The sequence below is a fragment of the Lonchura striata genome, chromosome 1 (assembly GCF_050655825.1).
Source record: "Lonchura striata isolate lonStrDom1 chromosome 1, ASM5065582v1, whole genome shotgun sequence".
NCBI lineage: Eukaryota > Metazoa > Chordata > Aves > Passeriformes > Estrildidae > Lonchura > Lonchura striata.
In genome coordinates this window covers 46,676,891-46,692,268 of record NC_140703.1, presented here as the reverse complement: position 1 = coordinate 46,692,268, position 15,378 = coordinate 46,676,891, and positions in this window count along the sequence as shown.

The window sequence follows — 15,378 nt, the reverse complement described above, 5'->3', positions numbered from 1 at the left end:
TTTTAGTTTTCCTAGTAAAGAACTGTTATTCCTGTTCTCATATCTTTGCCTGAGAGCCTTTTGATTTCAAAATGATAACAATTCAGAGGGAGGGGGTTTACGTTTTCCATTTCAGGGGAGGCTCCTGCCTTCCTTAGCAGACACCTGTCTTTTCAAACCAAGACAATGACATTCACCTTCTTTTTCCCCAAGCTGGGTGCAGAGCTGAGAAAGTCTGTATCGACAAGGGCGGTTGCTAAGAGTTTTTTTCATCCATCCATCTGCATCCATGCAACAGCAAAATGGAGCAGCTCTTGCATATTTATACCCTTGTGCAGCCTGCAGCATTATGAGAGCCAAATGACACGATCACAGAGACGTTTGCCCATTTAGAAACACTCCAGCAACCATAGCAGGATAAATGCGCACTGAATGTTATAATTTTATTTTTGTTAATCAGTGGTGGAGCTGCCCTTCAATGTAAGAAGTGTTTCACACACCATATTGAAGCAGAAAGCACAAGGCCAGGCTTAAGACAAGATAGCCTTTGGCAGGGTGAGAGCAGCTGTGAACAGCTTATTGACAGCACGGAGTCAGCCAGGGATAATCTCAGGGCTTCTGAACCCTTCCCATGAAGAGACATTAAAATGACTTCTGTGGATAGTTCCCAGACACAGGAAAGTGTGGACCTGCTAAAATATTTGCCACTATAGCCACTACTTTGTAAAAGAACACTTTGGCTCACTGGATTTTTCATGCTGCAGCAGGATGGGTATAACACTTTCCTATGTGTCCAAGATACACGCCCATATACATGTTCAAAAGAGATTATGGTGGATAGAGGCAAAGCAAACACCATGTGCAGAGGCAGAAATGGCACATTTTTTGGAAATTGTTTCTGGAATAACAGAATATTATTAATAATAATAATATTTAAGAAGGAAAAAAATGCTGCCCAACTGCAGCCAGAGAGAGGAGTGAGAAAATGTGAGAGGAACCACCCTGGAGATACCCAGGCCAGTTCAGGAGAGACAGAATGTGCCCCAGCTCCAGTGCAGAGATTCCCCTGTTCACTCCCCGCATGAGCACATTTTCTCAAAGTTGGAAGTAAGATTGAGGTCCTATCTTATTGGGGAATATTTGCATTTAATTTGTTATGATTGGCTGGACAGTTGCTGGTTGCCTGAAATAAAGTATAGATGGGTCTGGGCAGGAGTAGCTCGAGATTTTGAGCAGACGGGCATCCTTACAGGCATCAGGTCTTTTTTTGGGGGTCAGGCTTTGCAGTTTGTTCCTTTTCCAGCTCTTGTGGTTTAGTTAATTTGGGTTGTTGTTCTTAAAAGGCACTGAAGTTCACTGGTGTCTGCTGGCATTTATGTTTTCAGCTTAAGTCCTCAGCTCCATGATGTTCTGAAATTCCCTCTTTTGTTTCTGCCTCCAGTGTTCTGCAAAATTTCTAGCCTTTGCTTCAACTTTGAAATAGTGGTTTCTCCATTAACATTCTTTTCTATGGAGCAAAAAATTAGTGACATTTTTGCTGCTTGGATTGTTTCATAGACCTTACTCTTTACGTCTCCTAGCTATCTGTGCCTGGTAAAATTGTTCTGCCAGAATGATTTTTCTCTTAAGCTAGAGCTGAGGCAAATGCTGTTGATTTACGGGTTCAGTAATTGCCCTAATGCTTGGTACCAATCCATCCATCACTGCAGGTTCAGTTTTGAGCCTGAGCATTAGGTTGGTGTCTCGGCACGTCCTGCATGAGAACTGCTCTTGTATTCAGTACCTGCTTCCTTGATTAAAACCACACCCCCTGGTCCTTGCTCAGCTTTCTCTTCTTCCAAACTGAACATCTGCACCATGTTAGGGAAAGCAACAGTGCCTCTGCAGTCCTCTGCAGTGGGAGCTGTTGTTCTCTCACAGCTTCTTTCCCCAGTGCTGCTGGCACTGGGATGAGGTTTGACAGCGCTGCAGTGGGGTTGTGATCACTCCCAGCCATTCCCTGCAAGTCCCACCACTCCTGTGCAGCAATATCCACACAGGGTCCCAGCAGCCACCACACAGCTCTGGCTTGTGCCAGGTTCTGACTGTGGTCTGGATCAAACCTGCTACTGCATCTCCTCAGCAGCAGCTCTATGCCAGCAGTGACCCAGGACATGAGGAGGGTCAGGGGTCTAAAGCTTTGCTGAGGAGAGGTCAGAGGGGAAAGAAAGACCTGGTGGCTGCACATGAGCCTACCTCCCTCCCTTGCCCAGGCATTAATATCCCCCCTGGAATCTTGGATGGCTGCAAGCCACTGCCTGGACAGCTATTCCAAAGACTCAGTCATCCTCTGGCAAACCAAAGCTTCAGATCCGTGCCACTTAGTCTCTCTTGCCACTGTCCTCACAGGTGCCTGTTGCCAAGCTGGATCCTGATCTCAAGTGTCTGCTTTATTAGTTCTTGTAAGCCATCTCTCACATCCTGCTTGGACTTGCTCCCCCACAGGTATGGATGAGGACCTCTGCCTCAGAGGCACATGTGTTTCTGCTTAAATTCTTAAGTAATTCAGTCTCTTATTTAAAATCAATCTTTCCTTTTCCTAGACCTGCAATTTTCTCTCCAAGCCTTCCCTTTATCATTTTTAGTAGTCAATGTAGCTTCCAATTTCCAAAAAGCCCATTGCCAGCAACCTCAGTAAGTCTTGACTTTAGTGCTCTCCTGGCACTGTAAATGTTTCTTCTACTTCCTCTGGAGCACTTTTCACTCATGCAGTTCACCAGCTGCTGTGGCTAGGCTCATACTGCATGACTCAGATCCTAAACTTTGCTGTGACTGTCTTCTCCCTGGGAGCAGCCTTGTTTGTACCTGGTTTGTGGTGCTTAGCAAAGGAGCTCCAGAGAGAAATGAGCCTCCCCTGGAGTCACTGTTTGCATGTGCAAGGAGGTGCTGCAAGCAGGACACACAGACCTGTGCAGAACAAAGCTTGAGCACCAGTTGCCTAGCTGAACACAAGGAGATACCAACCCCACAGAGTACCCAGCCACTTTGCTGCTGCACAGCCACCACCTCAGGGGAAGAGTTGGTCTTTGTAGCCCCAGAGCACATCCTCCATGGTGCTGAGTGTCCTTATTTCACTCCCTTTTTGCTTCTTGAGTGTTTTATACCTTCCTGTGGTAGGGCTTTTCTCACAAACTCTTGAGCTGCTAGTGATGCCATCTCAGCTGCCCTGTGTGCCTTTGGTGTCCCCTTTGTGGTCTTTCCTGGCTCTGTTCTACAGACGTCCCAAGGCTTCCTGGTAGCTCTAATAGCCACAGCAACCCAAGCCACACACAGCCACAAGGGTTGTATCAGAGCAGGGCTCAGGGGCATTGGGTGCAGACAGTTGGCCTCCAAGGGGTTAAGAAGATGACAACTGGGATTGCAGACAGAGGTTTACATCCCCAGCTGCTGCTGGAGACACTGCAGCAGCTGCAGTGGAGGGAGCTCTGGTGACCCCATTCTCAGCTCATATAAACAAATGGGTGCTGCTGGTACCAGGCCTTCAGGACCACAACATCCCATTCCTGAGTCCAGCACCATCAGTTCTGGGACAAGGTGGCATAGTCCACTAAAGTTGTAACACTGAACAGAGACCTAAACTGGTGAGCACTAGGAATGACATTAAGATTTCCCCCCACTTCAAAGAACAGAAAGGTTTCCTCTGAGCAAAAGAACTGGCAGTAATTGCAGTTATCAGCAGGATGTTTGAGCAGCAGTGATCATAGGAGTGCAGTAAATAACAGGACTGAGCTGAAGTGGTGCAGAGAGAACTGGATGTTGTATATTTTGTCTGTGTATTCAGGCTGGGACATCACTTTTGTAGCTGCAAATCAAGCCCATCTGTATGATTTACTTTCTCCTCCTCCTGTCTCCCTTCATTAAGGGAAATCAATCATCCCACTGCTCTGTGATTTATGGCTTTATGTTTTGCTGGGAATCTGTTACAAAGCAAAAAGTGGAAGTTCTGATGTATTAGTAAAACCAAACTTGTCTGCCTAGGGTGAGATTGGAAGAATTTAGTTTCCTCTTGGGTGAATTCTGATGGATTATAAAAAATTCCTTCCTCCCCTCTTATTCTTTTCTTCTCCTCCTCAACTCACACCTACAAAGAAAGGCCATGAAATAGGTGATGGACTAGGGTCAGGCATTTCCCAATCTGTCAGTCTGTTCTGACACACCTTGACCCACATCCCGCAATTACCTTTAAAGTGACATTTTAGTGCTCTGTGTCAGCTCTGCATGAAGCCATGGATGGATGGATGAAACAAGCTTAAGAACTCAGCCCCATCCCAGTCTGCCCTGATGACCTCCAACAGCTGAGTAAGGCCAGCATCAGCCATGGCCAGCTGAGCGTTCAATGACTCCAAGGATGGAGATGTCATCATCCAGCTGTCTGAGCAGCAGTATGTGCTGTGGCCAGTCTTTATCTTCCCCAGGTTCATCCAAAAGAAAAAAGGTTCATCCAAGGAAAATCTGACCAATGCAGGAGATGTTGTGCTGGGGGGAAATGGAAAATGAGTTTCCTATTGAAGTGAAGGCCTGCAGATCCACAGGTCATAGCCTGTGGAGATCTGCAGTCGAAACATGCTGGATTACTCCACACCCTATGTGTTCTCTGCTTTAAACACTGACATAGAGTTTTATTTTTTTGTTGGAGGAACAGGCTAAGGGGCAGGTATGGCTCTGCTATGGCACTGTTGTCTCTTTCAGAAATGGAGCCATCATCTCTTCCTATCACATCCCTTAAACTGTGCAGACTAACCTAGGCAACCTCCAAGATTTTCTTTCATGTACCTCACCATTTTCCTGGGCCCTGGTTTACAGAACCTCATAACTCTTCCATAGGGGCACCTGGGAAGGAGAGGAAGGGGATTTGCCTGCCACCTCAAGCAGGGACCTGCCTCTGTTCTCCCTGTCTCTTAGGTCCCTCCTTTCTTCTGGGGAGAGGATAGGGAATCCTCTATGTCCTGAGGTGCAGTTACTGCAGTTGGTACTAGTACTCTGCCTCAGAGTGCCTGGGATGCTCCACAGGGGACACAGTATCCATATCCATTAGCACTGTGTGTGGTCAGACCAAGCTACAGCTCTGCGAATGTGGAAAATCCTACCTTGCTTCCTGCTAAAAAGACAGATACAATGTTTGTCCAAACCTTGAATCCTCAGCCACAGCTCATGCCCCAGCCACTGCAGCACATGGTTTTGCTTTATTTACTCTTATGTTACTCAGAAAGAAATAAAATAAATTTCCTGAGGGAAAAGAACAGGTGAATTAAATATGAGGCATTTGTAAATTCAGCAGAGCATAATGACAGCTGGATCCTGTCTGTTCAAGCAGAGCACCCTACCCATGTGAAGCATGTTCAGAGCAGGAGGTAAAGCATTGGGATGAAAGCTGAGCAAAGGACATGTGCAAACAGGTCTGCAGTCGCTGGGCAAGCAGTGACTGTCCAATACTTTCCCCTCACACAGCTACACAGGTGTTGAGCTGTTGAATAGCAAGGATCTTTGTCCTTGCAGCCTTATTCAGCCTCACTGAGCAGGCAAGCTGCCACAGTTCCTGGCTCAGCGCATGCTTCTCTCCAGAGTTCTGGCAGGTCCATCGGGGTAGTTGGTCTTCCTGCTGTGCTCCTTAGGCTTGTCCCCAGCCTGGAGTTCTCCACTGCACTTCTGAGCTTCGTGCCCATGTGTGGAGTGGCCAGTGCCCAGCCCTGGGCACATGGGTGGTGGAAGGCACATGCAGACCTGGCTGCATGATCTTTTCCTGGTCCCAGGGTTCACAGGTACCCTCTGACAGAACAACCACCACTTCTGATACCTTCTGCCAGAATGGGATCTGCTGTACCTGCCAGCCAAACTCCAAGAAAAGACATCTTTAGGCTCTTTAGGAAAAGCAGAGGAACTGCCAGTTTATCACTGAAAACACTTTGAAAGAAACAGAGCTGAAAATCTGCCGATATCAACTTTATACAACTGCATGGCTGAGAAAGGAGGAATGTTGAGCTTGAAGCAAAACCACAGCACTATCATGTTCTCTTTGAATCTATGTCTGTGTTACTCTATTGAAGCACTTGCTTGATTTATCATTTAGGGCTTAAATTTTTCTAAACCTTCTATTTAAGCTTAATTCTTTTCATTTTTTATTTTATTTTTTAGGCTAACCAACCAGCTCATCAAAAAAAGATACTGGAAAAGTAAAATTCCCCTGTGGAGTTTTCAGTGTTTGAACCTCTAAATCCTGCTAAGAACCACAGATACTGGCATTAAAATGCATCATATTTAATAAGCTGTTTGCATCAAGGGATTCTGAAAACAGAGTAGCAGATGTTACTAGATATGTTTTGCCTGTTTCTTTATCAAAAAACAAGTGCAAAGTCTGGTTCTGTGACATAAACTACATTATCTAGGAGACCGTTTTCTCTGTTTAAATTCCACTGACAATTGCCTTATCTCACTTCATCACAAAACAAAATTTTAAGACTAGGAAAATATTCTAAGTTATGCTAAAGTCCCTATCACTATTCCAAGCAGCACATGTAGTAGCCAATGAGCACTTCAGCTGAATGACCTGTCCTTTTTATTTAATTTGTATTTACTCAAATCATTCTTGCCTAAACAATCCTTTTGCCAATGTCTATGTGGCTAGAGTAAGTAGGAATAATTCTTCCAACCGGATTTTCAAGTAGCAAAGTTATTTAGTCCTGGTTATATATTAAAGCAAATACTTTGAAAAAGTCTCAGCCCCTTCAAAGAGAAGAGATTGAGTAGTTTGTTATCTTTTCTCCCAATCTTGTTAGAAACCATCACTTTTATTTTATCACCAAAAGCAATACTGTGGGGAATGATTTGTGTGGCAACACATTGTGGTTTAAACTCAGGCAGCAACCAAGTCCCACAAAACCACTCACTCACTCCCCCCATTCTAGGATTGGAAAGAGAATTGGAAGAATAAAAGTGAGAAAGCTTGTGGGTTGAGATAAAGACATTTCAATAGTAAATCAGAAACTACACAAGCAAAGCAAGGCCTTCATTCCCACTCCCCATGGTCAGGCAGGTGTTCAGCATCTCCAGGGCTCCATCGCATGTAACGGTGACTTGAGGAGACAAATGCCTTCACTGTGAATGTCACCCTTTCCCTCTTCTTCACCTAGATTTTACATGCTGAGTATGATGCCATATGGTATGGGATATCCACCAGGTCAGCTGGGGCCAGCTGTCCTAGCTGTGTCCCCTCCTGCCTCCTTGTGCGCCCCTAGCATCCTCAGTAGTCAAGTGGGGTGAGAGTCAGAAAGCACCTTGACTTTATTATAAGTTTTGCTCAACAGTAACTAAAACATCCCTATGTTATCAAAACTGTTTGCAGCACAAATGCAAAACATAGCCTCGCAGCAGCTAAGAAAAACTAACTCTATCCCAGCCAGAATCAGCACATTCTCCACCCATACCATTTATGTCATGGTCAACGTCCCACACTATCCAATACATCCTTAGTAACGACCTGCCTGCCTTCTCATCCTTTGATGCACAAATGTCACTCTTCTGGTCTATGGACTACACCAGCAACATGCATGTAAAATATCCACAAATGTCCACTGTGTTAATTTAGTCTATGGGTTTGGGCTCCATCTATTTCGGTGGTCGTTCAAGACAGGAGGTTGGTGTGTTTCATGGAGTTAACTGGGCACCAAAGTCAGCTCAGGCTGGGTCACTGCTGCACTTGCATTGTTCCTTGCTTTCCTGCACTGGTCTAGAGATTTCCTGTTGATGATAGTACTTATCATCACAGCACTACAATAAGCAGTGAAAGCAAAAAGCAGCCACCAAGGAGCACTAGGCTCTAATTTACTGCCTGGGAATGAAGCCCCATGGCAAGCACTGGAGCCTGTCAATTAATAGCTGAACAGCAAGAATAGTGATAAATTCAGTGTAGCACATTCCAAACAAACCCGTCATTATCTTGAACCCTTTGAGCCCCATGGGAGCCAAAAACGACTGTTACGGTTCGAACCTAGATGGCAGCAAAGCATCACACAGCCACTCACTCACTCCCTCCATGTCAGGATGGGGGAGAGAACTGGAAGAATAAAAGTGAAGAAAATTGAGTTCACATAAGGGCAGTTACTAGGTAAAGCAAAAATTAATTTCATCCCAGACAAAACTAGCACACAAGTACAGATTAGCTGACTGAAATTACAATTTCTTGAAATGGGGTCATTGTAGGTATCAGCCCTTAAAAGGTTTTCAGCTCAGCAGAAATGCAACTAGAAGAAACTAGCTGCTTGTAAGGCCCATACAATTCAAAATAAGTGAATGAATTGTGAATAGGATGACATGCAGCAGCTATAGTTTTACCAAGAAAAGATTAAAGTGATTTTGCTTGTTAGAAAAATGTTCAGCTTGAATTCGTGGCATTTCTGTAGAGTTACAATCCTTGGGCTTACTCGGGAGGATTGCTTTAGGTAGCAACCAAGTGTAAGCTTTAAACTGTAAAGTAATACTTTTATAATGTTGAGAAGCGCTCAAGATGGTATGATGTATGTGAGAGACATACATGTGAGGTTACCTGTAAAACTCAGATGCTGTAGTGTCAAAACAAAATCTAGAACAGGGAAGGCTTAGAAAAGAAAAAAAAAAAAAAAAAAAAAAAAAAAAAAAAAAAGACTGTATGAAGGTGAAAGTTTATGTGTAGAAAGTATATATATCTATGTTTTGATGTTTCTAAATCTTCCCCTTAATTTACCACTGCAGTTACATCTTACTTTTTTGCTATGCCATGTTAGAATGCCATGACAGGTTATGAGCTAAAGTTTGTCTTGTGGATATGTTTTATCCCTTGATGGAGAGCAACTGCTTTGATTTAGAAATGCAGGAATATTTACTCATGTCTGTGTTCACGTTCTGTTGTGGGAACATAAGGCCTTCTAAAGCAAAATACCCTCTGCTTTCTTGAATAATCACCTCTTGCTCCATGCATCACAGACATCTTAAATTCTCCCTATCCTCACCAGTCTCAAAAACCACAGTTCTCAAGCCTCTGTTACTCCCACCAGCCTTTGAGAGGGCTGAGGAGTGACTACAGCTAGTTGACCAGCTTATTTACCTTTCCCTTCACTGTTGGTTATTTTAGTCAAAGTTTTTATATCACTAAAGTTTTTAAGTATCCCTGAGGATATGTTCCCAAATACCCAGATGTGTCTTGAAAATTAACCTTAGAGTCTGATGTTCAAAACATTGAAACATGCAGCCAGGTAACACTTCATTTTCCTCACCAAAAAAAAAAAAAAAATTTTACTCAATTCAATGTAAGTATAGACTTCAAAAGAATTGTGCTTTAAATCATGATATTTCACTTCTGGAAAATCAGATGTTCTTTTTTATTTCTCTCCAAGGTGGTAGATTTCATTCCTCTTCATCTCTTATTTCTTTTCATCTTTTATTTTCTTATTTTATTTTGTGTCTTCTTATATCAGAGACCCTTAGTCCTGTTGCATTTTCTGGGTAGTGAGTGTTCTGGTGAAGTAATGCTGCCTGATGTCTGGACCAAAGCTTAAGCCAAACCAAACCTTTGTGTTTGACATTCATGAGGCTCCTGATCTAGGTACTATTTTAATCCCAGTGCTGCTTTCATTTTGTCATTGAGAGAGAAGGAATCATTAGGAATCATTAGGACTCTCAGGAATCTGGAAAAAAAACACCGTAGAGCATTTTGCAAGGCAAAACATTTGTTTTAAGTAAAAGGAAATCCTGGCATGGCAATACTGTGATTAAAATGCCATGAAGAGGCTTTAATCAACATCAAAAACATCATGGCTATCTCTTACTTTAATGACCATTGATTAATTATCATATGGTGCTTATGCTGAATGTTTTTTTGACAAATTAGAAATTCTGCCTCAGGCCGCCAGACACTGCACTCCCAATTGCTGCACAAGATGGATGTGTCTAAACAATGACAGGATTTGGTTCAAAATGCTGAAAGCAAGCCAAAACAACTGCAGATGCTTCCTCTGTTTAGGAGGATATCTGCAAAAGGAAAGTAGAGGTTGCCCCACAGCACAGCTGTACAGGGAGGTTATGCGAGAGTTACGGGGTAGGCACAGAAGACACATTTTAATTCTAGAGTCGCTTGCCTCCTCTGGTGAAGGTTAGAGGATGAAGTTAACCTACCTGCATCTGATTTGTGGCACCTTGATTTTGGGACACTGACAGTGCATGCAGGTAATGAAGTAGTTAATGTATTTGTGTGCCTTAAGGCACCTCTCAAACAGTAGAAGAGAAGACCTGAAACAGAGAGATTTAGGTGCCGTTTCTGAAAGATCTTGTGGAATCTGTGATGCAAAACTTTCAGAGCTTGTTCAGAAGTTTATCTAATTGCCAGTATTTTCTCTCTTGATTCCTCACTGATATTGTGCTTTACAACATTACCTAAAGTTTTGCTAAGTTTTCCAAATCAAATCAGCAAAATGCACATGCCAAATCGAGATATTAATCTGATAAATTGTGAGTGCAACTTATTTACACATCCAGAGACCTAAGAGCAATGCTTGTTCTTCAGCAAATCTTCAGATTTGTCCTCACTACCATAAAACTTAGAGAAGTTTCAAATTCTAATTCTGCAAACCATTTTTTAGCCATGTGAATATCAACACAATTCCTCTGTTTTCTTACCATGCAGTAATAATGGGCAATAAACCTTTAACCTTTAATTTTCAATGGACAGAGTACATGCCGTAGTTCTGTTCTTCTAAGTATTTTAGCAACAGTTATTGTCTCAGTGTGGCACACTCCCCTGGCTGCATCTCCTCAGTAATCCTTCTCTCTTAAGGAAGAGAAATAAGTATTTAAGAAATAATCTTAAGTACTTCATGTATGTAAAGACACTGTTAATTTATTTTGGCATATTAAGAATAGATCAGGAGGAAAGTGAAACTCTTTCCCCCCTCTGTTATAACCTGAATTATTCTGTCTCTGCATATACCACTGACCAATGATCCTTTTCCTTCCCTTAGGGTGTTTTTGGTCTCTCCATGTAGATATTTTTCTGATGGCAAAATGCAATACCTTTTCAAAGAGCAGATAATTTTGAGAGCACACAGACTATGTTTAAGTTATTATACTTGAGTACATATTTATTTTGTCATTGGGATTTACAGCATAGCTATATATTTCTCCATGTTTGGTCTTAAGTGACTGTATCTTAGTGACAAATCTAAGTGACTGCATGCTACTTTGAACAACAGCATAAGTGTTCTTGAGTTGCCCAGCTCAGGTCTTTCTAGATGGTGTTAATCAGAACTACACAGCTGGTCCATAGGTAGCTTGGGACATGCTTAGTACCCCATGGTTTCAGACTGAGAAAGTGAAACAATTTGTGAGCCTAAAAGCTCTGTGAGTTTTTCTGCAGCAAGGCATTAGCTAGCACAGACATGCATAATGCTGTCTCCCTCCTGCATGTTGCCAAAAGCAAGTGAATCCCTGCTGGAAAGGGCAGCAACTTATCAGTTACTCAATATGGACTAAGGCTTTCCCCATATGAAAACTTCAGAAGTTTCTGACAAGCACCTTATTCAAATATCATCAGTGTTTCAGTGAGTATTGCTGAAAACATTTCAGTCTGCTGGGCAGTCACAGGGCAATGGGGTAAGAATCTCTTTGTCCCAAGGAAAAATTACAGTCCAGCACCCCCCTCTTCTCTGTCTGAGTAACCCAATCACCTCAATTAATTTAATGTGTCTCTGTGAAGGTTATTTGTGACTTAGAGCAATTTATCCTCAGGTGCTTACAGTCTCCTCCAGTAATTTACTGTTAATTACTTGTTTATTATATAATGTTGCTAATAAAGAGACTGTGGGGGGATCTCATTTAGTCTCCTAAATAAAAGCCATCTGCTTGTGCATATTAACCCTTACTAACTCTTGTTATCATAGCTATAGAGTTGTCAAAGACTTCAGCTGTTGCTGCCATAACCTTTTTTATTAAAATCCATATGTTTAACAAGGTAACAATGATGTACAAAGCACTCCTGGTGCCTTCATTTTAGCTCAAAAAATCATAGAATAGTTTGGGTTGGTAGGGACCTAAAATATCCTTTATTTCCAACACTCCTGCCATGGGTAGGGATGCCTTCCACTAGACCAGATTGCTCAGTCACATCCAACCTGGCCTTGAACACTTACTTTCAGGGATGGGGCTTCCACACCTTCTCCAGGCAATCTGTGCTAGTGCCTCACCACTTGCACAGTAAATAATTTCCTTCTAATATCTAATCTAAGCCTACACTATTCATCTTAGAGCCATCACCCTTTGCCCTAACATGTCTTTCCAAAAAGTACCTCTTCATCTCTCCTATAAGCCCCATTTGAGTACTGGAAGGCTGCTTGAAGGTAGGAGCCTTTTTTTTCCTCCAGGTGAACAGTCTCAGCTCTCTCAGCCTTTTCTCATTGGAGAGAGTTCTGTTTCTCTGATCATTTTTGTGTCCATCCTCTCGATTTGCACCAACGGGTCCATGTTTTCCTTGTGTTAGTGATCCCAAAGATGCACACAATACTCCAGGTGAGATCTCCAGACAGCAGAGCAGAACAGAGGGAGGGTGTTAGCTTACTCACCCTGCTGGCCATGTATCTGTGGAACCTTTTAACTTTCTGAGCTGTGAGTGCATATTGCTGGTTCATTGGTTGAGCTTCACATCAAAAAATGTCCCCAAGCCCTTCTCCTCAGGGAGAAGTTATTACTTTACATCCATACTTGTATCCATCAGGTTAGATCACTGTTTTCTTCCATAACTCATATGTATCAAAAGAGACTAGAGACCTCTGCAACTGTAAGAAATCAAGAAAAAAGACCCATGCTTTCAATATCCTCATTTTTTCCAACATTTACTTAGTTTATAGTATTTATGCTTAAATAATGGTTTATTGCATCTTTATAATTTTGTATTTCCTGAAAGACCATGTCCTTCTCTTCTCAGGGAACCACTCCTGTTTGGCTGTTGCTTTTTGATGAGATTAATTCAGGCAGTTGGTGACCTCTCCTATACCCCCTATTGATTCTCTGGAATGGCTCGGCCTGACAAGGGGAAAATATCTACAGTGTTTTAGGGTGCCCAGTACTTGTTTATTTACCTGGTTATGCAGTGACTTATAGACTGGCTGGCTGATTGATTTATTGCTGCTTTGTACTGCTGCTGGCACCCTTCTGGGAAGCAGGACTGGAAAAGGCCTTTCTGCAACTGGGAGTTTATGCCAGTGTCCACGCATTAACAAACTACATGTAAGGCATTTCAGTCAAAACCACTCCTTGTAACCCATGATTGTTCATTTGCCTGGGGTTTTTGATGGCAAATCTAGGCTTATACATGCTGTCAGACTACCTGGTGGCAGTGCAATGAGTTACTGCTGAGACAGGCTTGTGTCAAAATCAGTATAAACGAAATAGGGAACAAGAATTGTAAAATACAGTAAAAGAGATGCTCTAACTTTTGTCACGACTATGTAACTGCCTCTAAAAGAGTAAAATAGATATGGGACAAAACCATGTCTTCCTTCAGCAATAACAATTCTGTGATTGTTCTGTGAAGATCTAGGAAAGAAATTGTTGGGTAACTAGCAGAGTGGGGATCTATGGCCAAAGTATGACTGTAAAGTGTGAATGAAAGGGGGAGACTTATGTTGCCCTGGCAAAAGGCAAGAAAAAAACACTTCCCGTGGTCTAGAAGCCCCCAGCATGTCTTTTACCTCTGTAGCTAACTTGAGGCAGCTGATCCATGTGCTGTGGGGGATGGTAGTGTTAGGTTAGATACAAGGCAAGGGTTTTGCACCCAGAGGGTGGTTGGGCAGTCTCTCCAGGGAAATGCACTCAGCACTAAGCTTGCTAGGGTTTGAGAAGCATTTGGACAACACTCTCAGGAACAGGGTGTGGATGTCTTCCAGCTCAGGATATTCTGTGACTCTGTGTGAGGAGCAGGAATCCTTTGACAAAGGAGAGTGAAGGTGTGGTCTGGCTGGTCACCAGGCAATAGGCCAGTTAAATGCTGTTGTACATCATGGTCTGACACATTGCCTGGCCCTTGAAGGAAGACCATAGCCACTGAAAGAGCTGAGTTCCATATGAAGAAAAAGGAAAAGAAAGGCAGGGCAAAGTTAGATTTAGGATCTGGGAAGTGGGCAGTACCAATCTTAGAAATGCTTATGATCCTCTCTTAGGTCAGATAATTTCCTCATTCTTTAAAGCAACAAGCTATCAACTGATTATTAAAGAAAGAATATTCTTCTTGTGACTCAGTCAGCACAATACTCTGAAATGTACATCCTCTGACCCACAATTCTTATTTGTCTGCAAAGCTCTGGATGGTGTGATGGAGGTACCATGCTACTCCTCTTGGCTGAAACTGTGTATGTGGGTAGTTAATCTGAGTGGGGTTATAGTGTGTCTGGGGTGACTGATCCCCAAAATCATTGCTAAAGAGATAGATAATACCACCCCCTTAATATTTGGATACACGAGCCTTGAAACATACTAGTGAAAACTTTCCTCTGCCTTTGATTACTAATGGGGAAAAGAGAAGAACCTGAGCAGAAGAACTATATAATACTGGAACGGCTTAGTTTCATTGGAGGAAGCTGAAGTCACGCTGTCTGTGAAAGAAGATGGTTTAAGATTTTGGTCTTCAGTGCATGGTCACAACAGGTGGCAGCGAGGCCCTGGCTGCGGGGCATGTGCCAGAGGCACCGGTGGGCTGTGACTTCCCACTGCGTGCCTTGGCAGTGCCGCTTCCAGCCTTTCGACACTGGGTGGCACCAGGAACATGAAGAATCAGCGCCGCGTCCCCAGACTTGCACAGGGAGTTGCCATCCCGGAGAGTGAGATGCTATCCGTTTATTTGTTTACAGTCTTACGCAGTGGATGAAAGAAAAACATTATTCTAGAAGGAAACCTCAGGTGATGGTAGGATTAGGAGCAGGTAAGGATATAAGACCAGAAAAACTCTCTCTAAAGTTTGATTATTTCTACTGTGAAACTATTTCATCTAAAAAAACCTCTCACCTGTGATTAAAGGTTTTTAAAAAAATATTGTTGTCATAACTAAACCCTCTCCTCAAGCACAGGGTAAAAAAAATAAATAAAAGGAGAAAACAAAGAAAAAGTGCACCAGCAGATCCAGTCTAAGTTCTGTGCCAGTGTTGTCCATGTCTCAGAGATTGCTGGAGTCAGGAATGGCCCTTGTGGTTGCCCCAACTTTTTGGCCACGTTGCCCTGTGCACCAGCCAGCAAGGCAGGACACCAGAGAGAAGCAGAGCCTCTGCATCAGTAACTTGTTCTTTCTCACACCTTGTCTAACATGGGATGCTAATGGCATTCCTTTAGCGGATAAAGCCAAGTTCTTTT